Source organism: Abramis brama, assembly GCF_963993115.1.
Source record: "Abramis brama genome assembly, chromosome: 14".
NCBI classification, from domain to species: Eukaryota; Metazoa; Chordata; class Actinopteri; order Cypriniformes; family Leuciscidae; genus Abramis; species Abramis brama.
This window is the reverse complement of record NC_139976.1, coordinates 12,319,086-12,338,327: the sequence shown is the minus strand read 5'-3', so window position 1 is coordinate 12,338,327 and position 19,242 is coordinate 12,319,086. Positions and strand designations below refer to the sequence as shown.

Below are 19,242 nucleotides of genomic sequence, written 5' to 3'. Positions count from 1 at the left end.
TCAGAGAAACAGTTCCTTCTGATTGTTATTTTAAATTAACTGGTTACATTTTTGGGGGGGACAAATCATACATGCTTGCCTGCTTTATCACAGAATGTTTGTAGCACTTAACACAACTGGACCCACAATGCATCGGCTCTTTAATATATTTAATTAGTGCAATTTATGAACAACAAATAACCTCCTTAATCAAGACTGATGCTAATGAATCAGCATGCTGGTCAAAGCTAAACAGCCTGCATTAGCACCTTCCTGTTGTTCTCTACAAACTGCAGAGATGATTCACAAAAACAGTTAATCTCAGGAAGGACTGCTGCTTCTAAAACATTGCCTGCACCTTTTAATCTGGATCAGAACAGGGCAAGTCCAATGAATCTGGTTCCTCTGACCCTTCTTTGCTTGCCTGACTTCAACATGTACATCAACATCTGCTCTGTTGTTAGCAGTTACTCTGAATACAAAACCAGGGCCTACGGCACCTGGTACATGTTTACACAGTCATACTGCCACCAACCATGTCCATAAGCAGAAAACAATGCACTGAAAGCATGCACACATGAACACACATAATCTCCCAGACATCTGCCATGGAATGAAATAAAGCAGAGACATTCATAAGCGCTGCAAAGATGCCGCTGCCCGCTCGAAAGCTACATCTGTAGTCTGCAGCTGCCAGCAGAAGAGGCAGTCTCAGTGCGAGCATGCGTCCTGCTTAAAAAAAAAGGCAATCCAAACAGCACCAGACACCTGCAGTCACACAGGAAAGGTCAAATCAATCTGTTGTTCTCGCGTCTTGATGGATAAATCTCAGGTCACTGGTGCAGAAGACTATGAAGGATTAGAAAATTGTTGAAACAAGAAAAAGAGATCAAAGATGCTTCGTTCATTTTAGAAAGCTGCGATGGATGACTCCATTACACACGGTAGCCAAAAGCGACTGCTTTGCACCATAAACAATACAATAACAGCGCCAAATGCCTTATCCTAGCCCTCATACAGCATCCGACTGGATTTTTCATAGCCTCTTGTTCAAGTGTCCATAGAAACGGTGGGTTTTATGACTCGGTATAAATCATCTCAGGAGCATTGATCAAACGACCATTGATCTGCACATTTTGTTGTTAAAATGGAGGATTCTGTTGGGTAGATTATTAGTCTCATTTTTCTCCAGAGTGGCGTTTCAAACCTGACTGGTATACTGCTGCTGACTGGCTAGTCGATCAGCAATCAGCAGTGTTTACTGTGCGACCCAGGGCTACTTATGGACTGATCTCTCGCCACTACAGCTCTAATATAGGTGCTCATAAAACCTGCCATATTGAGCCCATCCGCAGGCAAGGACGGCCAGAACATGCAATAAGCATTGCACAGGACTATATTAAAAGAGGGGAAACAAATCCAGTATAATAAATACATGATCTTTCCAGGGGTTTGGTGGAAGTGCTCAGCGAATTAATGAACATCGCAATCGATGCTCTGGGATTCAAAAGAGCAATTTGCAATCAGCTTCATTTTAGGAGTGATCAATGAGTTTATTAAATCAAAGGTGCCGAACGCCTGCAGGTACAGAACTGAGGCATAGCACCCACAATGCTTGCTTTATTCTTTTGCTTTCTATTGATAGGTTATTGAAACAGAACGGAAACTGGGAGCGCGTGGGCGACGACCCTCACCATCCAGCCTAATTAAGTCTGCAGGGAGGTAATGATTTCCTCAATCCGCAACAGGCTTTGCTGTAAAGACAAACTTTTACAAACACGGCAAAATCTAACGGCAACAGATATAATAAGAACTTTATAAAGATGCAGACTGCAGATCTCATCAAATCTCAAGTTGGCCGTCACCAGTTGAGGCCATCAGAGAAAAAAATGACTGCATTCACACCGTGCACCTGGGACTCGAGAGCGCTCTCTGCACATCAGACACTGTACTTTCATGTGCAGCCAGCTCATGCATGACATGATAATTGCTCAACTTCTGGTTATTTAGTCATAAATCCTCCCCTCTTGTTATTCCCAAAATGGTTTGTCATAACATTTGATTCATCCTGGTTGCTTTAAAATTACCATTTTTTTCTGGAAGGCAATCTACACAAGTAAGTCCCTTGATAAGTTCCATGAAAACAGTCTTACCACAGTTCAAAACTAAATCAGAAATCCCAGTGGGTTGTTCATCTGAATTTGTGATGAGCGATTGGACAAAAAACAACGTCCTCATGCACACTGAAAAAGGCACATATCTATCTATCTATCTATCTATCTATCTATCTATCTATCTATCTATCTATCTATCTATCTATCTATCTATCTATCTATCTATCTATCTATCTATCTATCCATCCATCCATCCATCCATCCATCCATCCATCCATCCATGCGTGTGTGTAATTTACCAAAATTGTTATATAACTAAAACACAATATTATTTAGTTTCTTTAAATATATATTTAAAAGAAAGTACAATGTTGTTTACACTTCTGAATGGTAAATTAAAAGAATTTGCATTATTTACTGAACTGGTTAATTTAAATGAATAGTCCCAATAACCATATTGAATTGAAATGAAATGAGTTTCCAATGCTTCATATGAAAGAAATAGTGTGCAGGCAGGTTCAAGCATTTGCTTATTGCTACACAACACTACAAAAAAAAAAGAAAAAAAAAGTAACACTGCATATGTGAGAGCGTGTATGTAATCTGAGTCAGAAGAGCAAAAATATTTTTCCAATGTAGTCGAGAAGACCCGGACAATTGTAACAAAATTTATTCAGTCACAAAAAAAGCTATATGATGACACTTTTTAGCATATAGTGTTCTCTCTCTGGCTGAGATTTTCTTTTTTGTCACTTTATATAAAATTCAGATGTCCAATATTTTTCTCCTGCTGTCTAAAGTTTCAATGCATTTGAATTCAAACATACAACTTCTTTACTGCTAGGTTGTTGGTTAAAAGTTAAAAGTTGCAGAAAAAAAAGTTTAGAAAAACTAAATGACTGAACACTATGCTCATTTGAGGTAAAGTGGACAACCACTGTGACAGACAATTGCTACTGTACACTCTAACTTCATATAAAAATATAAACAGACACACTAAAAGACAGCTGGTAAATTTGTAATTCTCAGTAAGTAATGAAGGAAATGTAAAAATGTTTTTGAAATGCAATTACCTACTTATAGAAGATCAAAATATATTCAAGTAGTTTTGAATATGAGAGCAAATCACAGGCGGATCTTCCACTAGCAAGCTCTGCACACAATATTGAGTATTATGTAATGTATGTAATGTAGCAGTTCAACAACGAAAATAATCAACCAATTTTGAAATTGTAGCTTTCCTAACTCTAATTTACAATTCCCTAGTGTTCTCTTTCGGTTTCTAGTCCCAGAACACAAAATGAACAGATGAAAGGAAAAGGGATTTGAAATATTAAAAACACATCACTATAATCACCTCCATATAGCGGGAAAACCATACACATCCATGTGTAAAAACACACATGCTTTCTGTCAGGGCAGAGACAGCCATGCACATTTACATTTGTAACATTTTCCTGAAAGCCTTTCCGTAATCACCCTGCTCATTAGTGTGCTTATGCACTGGCATATCTCTGGGGAGACACCACAATGAGCAGAGTTCTTCTATGCTGTTTACTGCACATCAAACACTGCACACACACACAGAGCTGGAAGGTCTTCTAGGAACCTGGACTTAGCTTTCCCATCATGCACTGCTGCCCACTGCTCTCTCCTGGTGTAGTGAGGCAGGGAGCCTGTGTCTGACCGCTGAGCGTACAGAGCTTCTGGGACCCATGCATCACATATAAGCCCTGGCGATTCTGTGGTGTTTTGCATATTTTGAATAATGCATGTCAATACATTAGAATGAATTAAGTAGTAAACTGTATCTGGTCTTCACTAATAAAAATAGTTTTAAGCGCATATTTATGGGTCAAGATCCTGGATTATAAAATAGTTTGTCCTGGTTCTCTAATTTGATGGGTCAGCGGCATCCCGAGAGAGCTGATACAGTTCAACAGGACGTTTCACTGTTTTTTATCATTCCATTTGTTCACAGTGTTTAAAAGAGAATGTGAGAGGTATGACTATATGAGTGTGATTGCTATTATCTAGCAGTCCAATAAAATAAAGTTAATTTTGAGTAACACACATGGTAGGACACAGTATGTGACTTTGGGTATTTTTGCAAATAATAAGAAAGTTCAAATTATTCAAATATGAATAATTCAATGACTCCCTCTAATTCAATGACTCCCTCCTCATTCCTGAATGAATCAATGTCAATGTGAACCAAACAGTTTAAGCTCCAGAAAGAATCATTGAAAAAGTGTTGTTGGGCTGTTATATCAGCTCTATTGGAACGGCATTGAGGCAAATTTGAGTAATTCATCACATTTTAGAACCAGAAATAGCAGTTGTATATTGTTTAATATAATTAATAGGAGTACTGTTGCCATGTGGTTACTCAGAGATAAAATAAATGAACTTGTACTCCCTGTATGAGTTGATTTATTTATTGTACGCTTTTCAGTACGTGCAGGCCATGATACAAGTCACCTACGCACGTGGCCACCTTTTGACAGCTTCCACCTTGTCTTTTCCTCTCACACCTACCCAGTGGGGCCACCTGTCATGGACAAATGGAGGTTAGTGGTGGGACTTGTGCGTAAAAGTGTATGCCTTTGCTGTCAGAGGGATGGTGGGCTACGAGCACTTCTGCTTACTGACAGTCATGATGGCTGTACACACAAGCATCTGTCACATGGTAACAGCGTGCCCTGTCCTTCACCCGTCGGGATGACAGGTCCTTGGGGAAACTTTATGCAATAAGCCTTTTCTTAACTCACAACTACTGTTGAAAATAATTAAATAAAATACAAGTGGTCTTCATGACATTCGGTTTGTTAATGGCTCCTGAATGTCTCCCTTCTTTCTCCGCTGTGGGGGGAACATACAATACTTTGACATTGTTTCCTGCGTAGCAGCGCTATGCTGATGCAGAATCTATAGCAAAAGAAATCCTGTTTTTATCCGAGTGGCTTTGAGTCTGAATTGGATGTGATGAGAGTATAACTTTATGTACTAACATAACTGTTAATGCAATTGTGAAGTGTTTAGTTTTTTTCCGATGCTAAAATATCTGCTGATATAGCTTAAAACACAACGAGAACTATAAGTAAGCCACTGTGACATTATATGTAATGATTGCTCTGTTTGTTCGAGTATGGACACTTTTCACATGTCTGGATTTGAAACATGAATGTAAACTAAGCAGGGTAAAGTTATATAGAGGTAGCCTACAACGAGAAAAAAATGGTTGTGCTCCTGATTTTGCAAAATATGACATATTTTGTTGATCCTGGTACAGCAGTCCTGTCTAAAAATGTAGTTCTAACCATATCCCTTATCCCTAAACCTAATCCTACCCATAACGTATTCCTAAAATCAGAGGGAAATGATAGATGAGTAACACTGATGTAGAAGCATCTAACCTTGGTTGTAAGCCTAAAGTTGACATAAACTGTAAACTTGTCCCTCAAATCTCACTGGTTGATTGGAATGTTGTTCCAACAAAGATGTTGATTCAGGAACATGTACTTGGTGAAATCACATTCACTCTAAACCTACAGGTTCCGTATGTGTCAGAAAACCTGCAGAAATCCAAACTCGCAATAGGCTACTTTAACAAATAGAGATAAATGAAGACTATACCAATTATATCCTGAAACACTCTAAGGCTACGGATTAAGTGTACAGATCTGCTAATGTCTTTAGTCTTGCAAGAGCATTTTTACTCTGTCCTTTGAGCATTTTTATTATGCTAAGTAAATTAAAAGCTTTCACCTCTGAATTACAGTGAAGATGAAAAGATGATTTACTTTAAAAAAAAATGACAGAGATAGAGAGTGCTACAGGGCCTCCTTGTGCAAGATATGATGCTACAACATTTTTGGATATGAATATAGGACGTCTTAATCGGTTCATAGAGCCAACCATGAAATTAACATTTTCTCTTTTTTTTTTAAATGGAGTACCCTGTTCATTTTTCATTTAGATATTCCTGCAGTTTAAAAAACTCAGATGACAGCATGTATGAGGCAAGCAAAACTGCAACAAACTCGTATAATGGATCGCAGTGTCAGCACAGCACCTTTACATATCAGACAGAAGAAGTTTCTGAGTAAACAGTGATTTTTCAAGCTGTGCTTGCATCAACATAATCACAATGGATATCCTGGTCAGTCTCATTGTAAGAGGTTTGAAGCAGCATTTTTACTGAAATAGGGGCGACTGAGGTTGAACATTAAGGAAGTATGAAAATCAGGATTAAATGGCATAAAACCCACTGATTCCAAGGCAGGGGTGCCCAATGTACTTGGAGATATGCTTTCCTGCAAAGTTCAGCTCCAATCCTGATCCAACACAAGAGAACCAGCTAATTAAGATATTCAGGAGCACTGCATAATTACAGATAGCTGTGTTGGATCAGGGTTGGATCTGAACTCTGTAGGCAGGTAGATCTCCATGAACAAGATTGGGCACCTTTGCTCTAAGGGAAGTGCATACATTTTTGCTTTTACTGAACATAAAATGGTATTGCAGAGAATACATCACAGCATGCCTTTCACATAGGTAATTTACATAATAATGCTTTATTTAAAATAAAAAGATGCTGCAAAGTTTATTACAGCCACCTAAAATAGCCATAATTGAACTGGAGAAAACCAAGGGAAGACAATTTGTTGCTCTGTTAAGAAGAGTTGAAAGTGTCTAGACAGATGACTTCCCCTGAGAGGAAAAGGAGACTGACTCATTAAATCCCACAGCGAGGCGAAGACAGGGATAACTTAAGACAGATTAATACCAGAAACGAGAGCCATTACCGCTCTGAACGGGGAAAAGAAGAAAAAAAAATTCTGACAGAATAACTGGGTAGGATCTAGAAAGGTAAATGGACTCGTCTCAGCACCCTCTTCTGGAAACAATGACAGCCATGACTAAATGCAAGTGACAATTAAGACAAAACTAGCAGCGTTGACGAGTTACATGAGAGTCTAACCATTTTCTGCCTATGCAAAAACAATCAAAATATGAAATCATGATGAATAGGACAAGGAACAAATCTAAGTGGTTGTAGCGCGCTAAAAGCAAACATCTTTAATTAAGCGAAATGTTTCACATGCATTAGTAGAATATAAAAGGCAAATTATCTGCTTTCACAACCTCCACTATGATAGTCCATAAATGACTCTGAACCGCATAACTTGAACAAAATGGTATGAATTATTAAGCCTTCCATTCATAAGAAGGAAACATCTCACAAACATCTTCAAATGCTACAAAAAGGGTCCTCATGTTCCCTGACTAAAAGAAAACAAATTATATAAAATTAGATATGTAGGGGCATAATAGTGCAGATCGTATGCTTTTAAAGAAATTTAAATCTGAAATGCTATTAACTTCATTACCTGTGACAAATGTGGTTTGTTTAATTTTTGTTTAATGTGACAAAAACAATTATAGGCCCATAATGTTAAAAATGCATCAACAGAAAGCCGCCATTGATATCTTGATATCAATATCTTGAAGAACTTGATATCTATCTCCCTGTTTTTTTTTTTTTTAAGTAAATGTGTGGCAGTATTAATAGGCCAAAGTATTCTTAAATCTTAAAACAGAACATGAAAGTAGACAAATGTAAGGAAATTTACAGTAGTCCTAGAGCTCTGTTCCTAAACCCAATGAGCATAATTTTAAGACATCAGATGCTCTTGACACGGATGTTGTAGAAGGTAGGCAACTACCTTATGCAAAAGTTTGAAAAGCCTTGAATGGAAGCTTGAAGCTCTTTGGATGGATGGATGGATATCCATCCATCCATCCATCCATCCATCCAAAGAGCTTCAAGCTTCCATTCAGGATGGATGGATGGATGGATGGATGGATGGATGGATAGAAAACCTGAGTGGTATAAGATTCTCTGTACTTGTCAAAGAAAAGCCATTAATTGATATTTTATAGCATGTTATCCTAGCAATGTGCTGATATCCTGTGGCAGGAATAGGAGCAGTAAAATCCCCAATGCTGGACATCCAGATTACACACTTTTGTCTTTTATGAGGTCTCTTTGCACAAGGTAACAAACCCAGGACCCTTTAGCCTCCCCAAGTTTCCTGATGTACTGCAGATTTGGCCAGTTATTCATCATTTGATCTGCTCAAATCGCTCTGCCTCCCACACTCTCAAAACGTCAAACTGATTCATGTATTCATTATCCAGCGCCGAGGATGCATGCCTAAGCTCGTACACTCTCTTTCTCTCCTGGTCCCTATATCTCACTATTCTTATTCGTCTTCTTCCTCCTCCTTATCTCTCTCTGTCTCTTGTTCTCCCTCGCTCACACCCAGCTGCTTTATGTTTCTGCTTGGTCTCATGTTTCTCCATAAGAGGGGGAGTTATAATGAGCCATGTCTCTGAAGACATACTGTAGTAGATAGACTTTCCATGTGAACGTAACTGATAAGCTTAACCAGCTACTGTAGCTACTGAAGCCTTATCAAAGGCGATCTACTGCTTTTCACGTGCATCTTGGGTAAAGCTAGCATGCTACAGAATGGAAACACATGTTCCACATAATTCTCTGGATGTTTGACCAGAATAACCTTGGCGATAAGAGAACAGCTGCAAGGCTGATCCAAGATGGAGGGCAATCTCCTTTAAGCTGGGTGTCCTCTCAAATCACTTGTCTTATACGGCCTCCCCTTTCCCCTTTCCCCTTAACCCATGTCCTGGATAGGAAGTGTACCCACAGCTTCAGTGTGAGCACAGCTATATTTAACGCCCGATGAAATATTTATCCTCAAGCTGAGACACAGGAGGATGTGCAGAGCCAGCATAAATGGGAGGGGACTGAGAGACGAGAGTGAAAAAGAGATGGGGTGAGGAAGTGGGGATGAGGGGATGAGGGGCCAGAACAAAAAAATTTGTCAATGCTCAAAAGCAGAAATGTTTAAGAGCATTCTGTGATGAAAAAAGAAAGAAATGAAATGGCCCACTCCTTAGTCTTGATTAGACTAATTTCATAGTTATTTGAATACACACACCTTTAGCATAATGTGACAAAACTACAGCTTGATTGTAAATGATGCACAAAAAAAGTGATCAAGCTGATCTGTGAATTTTGTTTTCCCACAAATTTCATGTGTCTTATGTAATCTTAAGCTCATCACTGACACTGTTGTTTCCTTGGTAACAAAGTACACTAACTTTTGAAAGTTTTTTGATAAAATGATGCCACAGCTGATAATTTGTGTTAATCATTTTGGTGTTAAAACACAATTTGGTTTAGTTTGATTATTTCACACTAAACTAATCATTTAAAATATCATAATTAAAGCAATAAGCCACAAGAGACTGTGTTACAGTGAGTTAACCATGACTAAGGGCTATTCTTATTATTTTACAATGACTTAAAAATATAAATGATCAATCCCTGGAGTTAAAGAAACTTTTCTCAATTGTGAATTCAAATTCATCTTTCGACTGAAGCAAGTGTCTTGAATAAGCACACAACATGATTTACTGGATTAGAATCTTTTGTTGGTCCAGGAAAATACTCTTTTGAAACAATCATAACCCTAATCCTAACCTTAAACCAATCCCTAAATAAAACCCCCATCAGCTAGCATTGTTGTTTAACAACCAACAAGCGGTAAGTCAGGAACATGTCCTACTTGGCTAAATCACGTTAAGCACAATTAAACACATATCCTTTTGAATTCAGAAAATCAGGTTGAAGATGAGTAACACTCACAGTGTATCAGCAAAAAACATGACCTAGATCTCAAGTCTCAGATGAGCATTATATCTGAAACCAGGAAAATGAAACGGAAATGACTGTCTGAATTAGGAAAGCTCAAACCATCTCCTGTTTGCTGCCATAGGGAGACAGTTCTTCAGCGGGAAGCTAGAATAAAGGTGGTACTCCTATCAGTCTACAAAAAGAAAAAAAGAAGAATAAATAAAAATGGATGAGACATACTGGAGTGGAAAGATAGCAGCAAGTTACAAGTAAAGGTGAGCTATGGTTATTTTCTTTCTCCCTGTATCTGTCTCTTTTCATTTTCCCTTAGAGCGTCGGACAAAACAGAAGAGCAATTCCTCCACTAACCTCTGGAGTGAAATGTGATTCAACAGTGGGCAGTGAGGTAGTGTATAGTCTCTGCAGTGTATGTGTGTGAGAGAAGAAGCAAGCAGGGTGTGATGTACTGCTAGCAGGTGGCCTGGTTTTAGTATGCAAGAAAAGCAGGATAGAGAGCGGTGTATGTGCATGCCAGTCTCGAAGTCGCTTGCTTCCTGTCTCTTTGCTCCCTTTCCCTTGGCACTGATCCCAGCATATGGCTCAAAGATGGGCATCCACAGGGCACACATTAGGACCCACTGACACATAAACCAACAGGCCTGATGCAAGACTGGCCACACTGACCTTTTTTCTGCTCCAGATGACTGTGTCCAGTACTTGCTGTTTGTTTGCTTGTGAGCATTAGCATCAGTGCACATGCCATTTATATGGGCGAGGTGATAGTATTAATGTTAATTAATCAAATGTATCAATTTTTGAAGAGAAAAGCTCATGAATGAAGATGGTTTAAAACATAATATATCATGCCATCTGCTGAGTATTTCTTGCAATAGGCCGCTGCTGTCGTGATGAACAATAGTATTAAGGTCTGTCCGCAATCTAATCTCCATGTTGGTATGCTCATCAGAACTGTGGTTCACTTGAATTCGTCCAAACAAACATAAGGGGTGCCAGCTCTCTGGATTCCAGAAAAGAGGATTACAAGGCTGAAACTCAGCACACCCTCCACCCGTTTCCTGCACGAGCCGGCCTGATCCAATCATCCTGAAACACTCTAAACAAGAGAGGGGTCACGCTCTTCGCCTCCTTGGAGTGTCTATCATGGGGCCCCCTGGGTGCTGATGCATTTGAGTGACACAGACTCTGAATGTGTGTGATCCTGTTTAACCTCTGTGCCCTGCCAAGTGCCAGGCTCCCTGCCTGTTTAGTATGCAGACCTGTGACATTCATCCAACCACAGAAAACGAGGGATGGACTGCTGCCAGGCAAAGCAGAGGAGAGGAGAGGAAATAAAAGAGGAGAGGGAAGGAGATGAGATAAGAGGAGAGGAGATGAGATGAGGAGGTTAAAAGAATAGGAGAAAAGAGGAAACAAGATGGGAGGAGAGGGGATGAGATTGGTCAAGAGGAAAAGGAAAAAGAGAAGACAAGAGGACAGAGTACGGGGATGAGAGGAGAGAAAAGCGGATAAGAAGAGACTATAGAGACTAGGAGAAGGTGGGAGGAGAGACTATAGGAGGAGGTGAGAGGAGACAAGAGGAGATGAGAAATTGGGGAGAGGGGATGAAACTAGTGAAGAGGAGAGGAGAACAGATGATGAGGGATGAGAGGAGAGATGAGACAAAATATGACATGAGGAGAAGAAAGACAAGTGGAGAAGAGGAGATGAGGCTAGATTAGAGGAAGTGGAGGGAGAGACAGGAGAAAAGATGAAAGGAGATAGAATGAGAGGGAGTCAAGAGGAGAAGGGAGGAGCAGGAAGGAAAGGATGCGAGAAGAGAGGAGATGGGAGAGACTAGGAGGAGGTGAGAGGAGAGGAGAAAAGAGGAAAGGGGATAATATGAGAGGGGATGAGTAAAGTCAAAAGAAGAGGGGAGGAGTAGGAAGGAGAAATGATGAAAGGAGAGTAAAGGATGGAGGGACATGAGGAGGGGGGGGGAGTATAAAAGAAGAGAGTAGACTAGAAGAGAAGAGAGGGGACATAGAGATGGGAGGAGAGGGGATGAGACAAGTCAAGAGGAGAGAGAAGGAAATGAGACATAAGGAGAATGAAGGATGGGGTGGAGGAGGGAAAAGTGGAGAAGAGATTAGGAGGAGAGGAGAGATGCGAGGGGAGGTGATTAGACAAAAGGAGACAACAGAAGAGGAAAGGGGCGGAAAAGGGAGCAGATGAGGGCCAGAGATTAGAGAATGTGAAAGGATACGAGATGAGAACAGATGAGAGGGGAGGAGACAAAAGGAGAAGAGACTAGATTGGACGAGAGCAGAACAGACCAGCCTATGAGAGGAGAAAAAGGAATAGCCCTTGTTGCTGCGCTCACTTTCTCTCTTAGTATTGCTCCTCTTCCCTCCTGCCTGAGATTTTCATTAACCAACAGCCCTGTGATTTACGAGCAGGAGCCCAGCTGATGGTGGGGGAGTATAGCCTGTGTGCATATGCACTTCTGCAAACACACACACAGACACAAGATTCCTTTGCTCAAACGTACACAAATGTGCTGCTAAAAACATACCCTGAAACACAAACACGCATTAATATAACATACTTCATTAGATTTGCATCCGTTGTGTTTGTAAAATGGCTCTTTTAGCAGTGGACAGCTGCAATTATGTTGCCTCCTTTTTTTTTCTTTTTTTACAAAGAACCGAAGATAGGATTTAATCAGGAGTACACAAATTTGATGAAACAATCTGTCTCTGAGTGGCTCACTTCACACAATTTAAAAGGTGAAGTGTGTCATTCTAGCAGAAACAATCAGAACTTAAAAACAAAAAATAAAAAAAACAATGGCCTCCAACATAATCCATTGTTCAGTTGGGTAGGCCCAAACCAAAAATCACACTTACTGGTTGAGCCACTGCTGTTATGTTCAGCCAATTGCAATTTTCTTTGGTGCTACTAGTGCCACACAAATGATACACTTCACCTTTATGATGCAATCATTTCAGCGAGAGACCAAATTATGCTCTCAGAATTGTAGAGCCAATCTTACATGTTTCCAGCAAACATGAAAACTCTTTATTGACATTTGAACTGTACTTCTGCAAAAACATAGAGTTGCTTTAGCAAAACATAAACTTGGCAGAAAGCACTGACTGATACAGTAGAGTAGGCCAAGCTGATTAGTTGGCCGACATTTGTATATTTTAGAGATTAACCTAGCGTTCACTGGCATCTGCTGGATATCCAAAGCCTAAGATGATTTAAGAGTAAACTTTTCCTGTTTTTAATATTTAAATGTTCATTTAACTTCAACATTTATTCGTACACTGCCTTAAAGTACATCTTATTTTACAACTCATTAATATTAAACAAGATATATCACTATATTATAAAGAATTTTAAACAAAATTTGCTTAATGGTATTGTTTTACCTACACAGGCCAGTACCATTACCGATATTAATACTACTCATATTATTTCTGAGGTTAAAATTAGTAATTATAACCATTTAACATCATTTTTAAACATTTAAAAGGGCTTAATATTTAAATGATCAGTCAGCTTAATTTATTAGTAACAATTCCAGAACATTATCAATCTTACGACTTTAAATCTAAATAAACTTACAACAATCATCACATAAACCCACTATAATTAATATCACGTCTAGCTTTGCCTTTATTTAGCATGAATAAAGTAGTCTGTGTGTGTGTGTGTGTGTGTACATACATTTAAATATAGACATATTCACATGTTCCAGATATAAGCATTTGGTCAACTATTTACTACTATTATAACTAGCATAGAGTGAGAGAGAAAGAGTAACTTACAAAGAGCAGAGAAACAGACACAAAAAAAGAGTGCTAAAGAAAAAGAGACCACTTCCTGGAAGGACATTTAAAAGAGTTTGCCCTGACACACAAAATGTTGCTTCAGACTGATGGAGCCGTTTTTCAAAATGGGTTCCACCAGAGCGCAGCACTCCTACTAGACATATTTATCAAAAATGTTCTGCTCTGAGGCATGTTGTGATTTTCGCAAAGCCAGCTCCACACTCTAACACAAACAGCCATTCAGGGGTGGAGCGTGTGAGTGACACAGGCAGATACGCCAGGGAAATTTTGTGTCTTCATCACTCCTCCAGCTGTAAGGAGACAAATAGTTTTAATTAGCTTCGGCTTCTTCGAACCTCGCACCCGAAGTGGGTGTTTGCTTATGTTTTGCATAGTGCCGGCTATGAGTTTGCAGAGGGAACAACACAAACAGTCCTCACGATTCCCTTAATCTTGCTCTGCGTGGAGCGTTCCTATTCCACCTGAGCTCAGAGGTCTATGTTCACTCACAGCTGAGATGAAATAGCTACACCGAAACTGTGGTAACTTGGTATGAAAAGACCACACAAGAGAGAGGAATGCAGGGGATGGTCGGTTTACTAATAACTGCTCTTATTTTACAGGATTACACCAGCACGACCTGGCTATCCAACAGAACCGAACATTCTACAGCAACAGGTAATTCCCACACAACACAAGCATATCTACCCCCTAGTGGTAAAACTGGAATTGCTAGAATGAACTAAATCTACTACAGAAACCATGTTTTGCGAGCAAACAAATTATTTGGGGGGGAAATGAGTTCTGTTCCTCAATTACATATCTGCCCCCCCCCCCACCCACCCATTCAATTGGCCGCCACTGGTAATTGCTTTCCATTTCATATTTGTTATATTCATACAAGGACAGCAGCTTAAAGGTTTTGGAGTATGAAGGTAAAAGAGTAGCAAAACTCGAGAGCACGTAGGTGTGAATTTGAGAACTTGTACAATCAATATTCGTACTTGTACGTGAACATTTACACTCACAGCTCCAATGTGAAAACCTGTAAAATAAAAATCTGAAGTTGAATGTTGAAATTTGCACTCGCAGACAATAGTCACAAACCTGTATTCTGAATTTGAAGCTGCAGACAAGTAGTCACAAATGTGTAAAATGCCATTCACAGAAATACAATGACAGACACAAACTTGTAATATATATTTGCATTTAATCTTACATTCACGTACATCTATGTACTCTCGAGTTTTGCTACTCTTTTACCTTCATATTGAAGTCCATTAGTCACATGATCTGACACCGTTCTCTTTAATTTTGTTCTCATCACTGTTATGCTAAACTCTGATATTGTGTCTTTTCATTATTTTTTACTTGCTTGCTTGTGGGGAAGGTGAAATCCAAATGAATTGTGGGTAAACGTCTACTACTACCTCTACTTGCAGCTTTGTGAATTTTGAAACATTGAAACATTGGGCTTGATTAGTTCTAGCATTAAGTAATGAAGGCGGACATGTTTTTCCCATTGTGCAATTTTAAGTGGGGACTAGAGGTGATAATCACCAAATGAGACTTAGAGCTGTCTCATTTTCTCTTGGAAACACACACACTCACACACACACGCACAAAAAAAAAAAATACTTTCTGTAAAAAACATCACTTCTTAGTATGATTTATAAGCTGTTTTCCTCATGGGGACCAAAAATGTCCCCACAAGGACAAGGATTTCGGATATTGGCATCTTTGTGAGGATATTTTGTCCCCAAAATGTTCGGTTTACAAAGCGACACACACACACGCGCGCGCGCACACACACACGCACATACACGCACGCACACAGGTTTCCATGTTTTGTGGGGAATTCCCATAGATGTAATGATTTATTTTATACTGTACAAACTGTACAATCCTCCTACCCTACCCCTAAACCTACCAATCATAGAAAACTCTGCATTTTTGGATTTTCAAAACACTTCATTTAGTAAGATTTATGAGATAATTTCCTCATTGGGACCAAAAAAATAAATAAAAAAACAATGTCCCCATCAAGTCAAAATATACTGGTATTACAATACTTGTGGGGACATTTGGTTCCCATAACATAGGGGATTATCATGTACACACACACACACACACACACACACACACACACTCTCTCTCTCCCTCTCTCTAGCGTTCTATCTGTTTCTAGAAGAAAATCAGTGTGAAGCCAGGTGCCAGCAGCCTTTACTGCAGCCATCAGTTCACAGCTGAACTCACTGCTGCATGATCCCGCTTTCATTTCTGCCTCTGTCTGATAGGCTACACTCCACCGCAGCCAGTTCATATAATTAACCTGTCAGCAGGATCAGCCTGGGTTAGACTTTGCTGTCCAATCTCATATTGAACCTAAATATTCTCACAGCTTCATCCAACCAGAGAAAGACACTTTAATTTCAAAGAACATTCCTGACCTGCTTTTCTCTTCGCTCTGCAGGCTCATGTGGCAATTAATCTATTAGTCAATAATTCAATAATCTATTAGTATTGGTCACTCTTTATCTTCTTTGCAACTCTGGACACCATCTTGAGTGGAACACCACATTCTGCTGGTTCAATAGGCCAAAAAAAGATAAAGATTGATTAATTACAATTGGTCAAACACTCTCTTTATCTTTATAACTACATACTTCCTTTTTAACTACAGTGTCCTTCTAATTGAGGTTAAATGTGAAGTGGGTAATGTTTTGGATGTTACAATTCTCAGATACAGTTAAACACACACACGCACACACACGCATAAAACTAATGCTATAGCACAATCAAAATCAGTCAAAACAAATGTAGAAAATATGATCTGAGAAATCTACCTATTATTTCTTTAATTGGATAAAAAAGCTATATTTTCTATAGGCTATATAAAAAAAAACCAAAAAAAAAACCCATGTTATTCCACACGTTGAGCACTAAACTACGTTCAAAAGTGTACACTTACTATTCAAAAGTTTGGTGTCAGTAAGATTTTTAAATGTTTTTGAGAGAAGTCACTTATGCTCGCCAAGACTGCATTCATTTGATCAAACTACAAAAAAATTTTTTTTATAATTTCTGTAACGCAAAGCTGAATTTTCAGCATCATTACTGCAGTCTTCATTGTCACATGATCCTTCAGAAATCATTCTAATATGATGGTTTTGTGCTCAATAAGCATTTTTTATTATTATCAATGTTAAAAACGGTTGTGCTGCTTATTTTTATTTATTTTTATTTTGTGGAAACCATGATACTTTTTTAAGGATTCTTTAGTGAATTGAAAGTTCAAAAGAGCAGGATTTATTTTAAATAAAAAATCTTTTGTAACATTATAAAGTCTTAAGCTGATGATACACAGGGCAACTTTTTGAGCAATGTTGCTGGGCAATCTTGCCGAGCGATTGTTGCTTGGGCACTTTCCCATTGAAAATGGGCAATACATTTCTATCTGGATAATTTAGATCGGTCGTGGGCCCTGTGTCTCATCTGATTGCCCGTTGACGGCAACATTGCCCAGCAACATTGCTCAAAAAGTTGCCCTGTGTATCATCACCTTTACATTTATAGGAAAAAGAAATGACAGCATCAGGTTGCTATGCCACATGCTTGTTGATTCAAAAGTAAGAGACTTCATACATGTAAATCCCATTATGTTATAATCCCTTTGCAGTTACTGATCTCATAAAAATATTATTCGTATTACAGTACACTCAGGATTTGAAGCTAAATTTAAGATTAATATTTATAAAATTAATATTTTAGCAAACACTATTGCAATGCTGTTCTCTGTTAAACGCTAATGTGCATACTTTCTCGCTTCATGAAGTCTGTGAAGTGTAACTGAGACACTCTGTCTGATAAGCCTTTATGTAAAATGGAAATAACTGTGTGAATGTATTACATTGTACTGGAGAAAAACACCTCTCAACAGCACACACTCCTCAACAACGACCAACAAGAAACTTCTTATGAGTGCCTTTACAGTATTAAACAAAGTTTTCTCATTATTTAGATTTTTCTCAAAGTTTTCTCAAATGTGTTTATTCCACAGAAATAAATCACTTCAGTGTTGTTATTGTGAACTGAATCTAAAACTAATTTTCTTTAATTAAAATAATGCTGAAATAAAAAAAAAATATATTATTTGAAAAACTTTCATTTTCGGCTTGGAAACTAAATCAATTAAATAAATGAAGTTAAAGTACTAAAATTTGTAAAAGAAAAAGAAAAGAAAAAGAAAAAAGATAAAACTGATAAAAATGACAAAAGCACAAAACAAAATGACTAAACCAATTCAAATTATTAATAATAATATATTACACTAAAATAACACTGCGTCACTTACGCCATAAATGCAAATAGCTGTTGACTATTTTCACTATCCGTTATTCTTAATTTTATCGATGAGTTGTTGCAGCCTCCCTTCACTGGACCAGTGCAAGATCATAGCGCATGTCGGCAAACTCAAATTGCAATATGGGATGGGTTTGCAATGGGAACAGTGTGCTGTGAAGCGTACACAGGCACCTATGTGAGCGAGAGGATGGCATTACTTAAAAATGGAGAGCGAAAGAGTGACAGGCGTCAGGGGACACGGCACGGCCCAGACGTGTACGGGACAGCCAACAGAGGCGGGAAATTAGCGAGTGAAAACAGATCCAATGAGGCGTAAAGGAGCCTCTCCTCTCATTCGTTGACAGTAAATGAAGCTCTTTCTCAGCCTAACTTCAGTCACAAGGCTCTAGGGCCCAGGAGGACGAATGAATGAGACGGCCGACAGGCAGACGGGAAAAACAGGAATGAGCCTCTGTAGGGACAAAGCACAAATTTGTTTGTTTGGCAACCATGTTTGCTCTGACGGTGGATACTTATGAGAAGCCATCCCTGTTGAATCTTCAGCAGGGACGGCTAATGTACATGAGGGTTTTCTATGTAATTGCACTCACGAGGGAGATGCAACTTAACTGCGTCTGTAAACACGAGTGGAGTGAATGCACATAAATGTGCAGGCATAGATGCAATCAAAACTGATCTCTAAAGGAGGGAAAATGCATGTCTATGCACTTATGCACAATCACTTTCTGCCACACATTCCACTCATTTATTGCCACTGATTGGCTATTACACGTTGCAGCCATGATTATGAGGCTGACAGCGAGAAAGCTCTAAACACAAACAGTGCAAAGCTGGAGGCAATTTATATCTTCAATATCATCATCATCATCATCACAGTTATGATTGCTCTAACCTTTAGGGGCATATGGGGGGAGAAGCGTGGTACTTGTTTTAATTACATCCACAGGGAGTTTGGTTAACCGCTGTAACTATCGTTGCTTTCTGTACAAATTTGTACTTCCACCATCAGACACAAGAAATTGGCGCCTCTTAATCTTTCAGTTTTCTCTTTGCACCGTCCCTTTCTATTCTCCACTTTTCTCCTGTTCACACAAACAGACAGACAAGCACACATACACACAAAAACTACATGAGCACATTCTCTTTGCTTGAATATTTGAGGAACGCATCTCTGTCTGGAGCCTATTCGTCATTTCCAGGATGCCGTCAGTCTGGCAGGTCG

The 19,242-nt window shown here is 39.0% G+C and overlaps 1 protein-coding gene across 3 annotated transcripts in view; it reads right to left on the bottom strand.

Moving 5' to 3' along the window:
* The window catches only part of nrg3b (neuregulin 3b), a 143,657-nt gene that overhangs the window by 64,386 nt on the left and 60,029 nt on the right, over positions 1–19,242 (bottom strand). The window lies entirely within an intron of this gene.